This window comes from Cinclus cinclus, chromosome 1 (assembly GCF_963662255.1).
Source record: "Cinclus cinclus chromosome 1, bCinCin1.1, whole genome shotgun sequence".
Lineage (NCBI taxonomy): Eukaryota > Metazoa > Chordata > Aves > Passeriformes > Cinclidae > Cinclus > Cinclus cinclus.
The window spans coordinates 91,569,389-91,569,593 of record NC_085046.1 but is presented as its reverse complement, the minus strand read 5'-3'; positions in this window follow the sequence as shown (position 1 = coordinate 91,569,593).

The window sequence follows — 205 nt, the reverse complement described above, 5'->3', positions numbered from 1 at the left end:
TCCTGACCTGGACCCCACCTCCCTCCCGGCCCAGCCGCTCCCGCTTTCCTTCCTCGGTCCAGGACGACACAGGCCGGGACTGGGGGGCGTGGCCTGCTGCCGGGCGCTTCTCGCGACGCTGGCTCCCCATTGGCCGAGGTGAGCAGCTGCCCGCCAATGGCCGCCGGCCTGGGGGCGTGGCTGTGGCGGTGCCGGAAGTGACGAA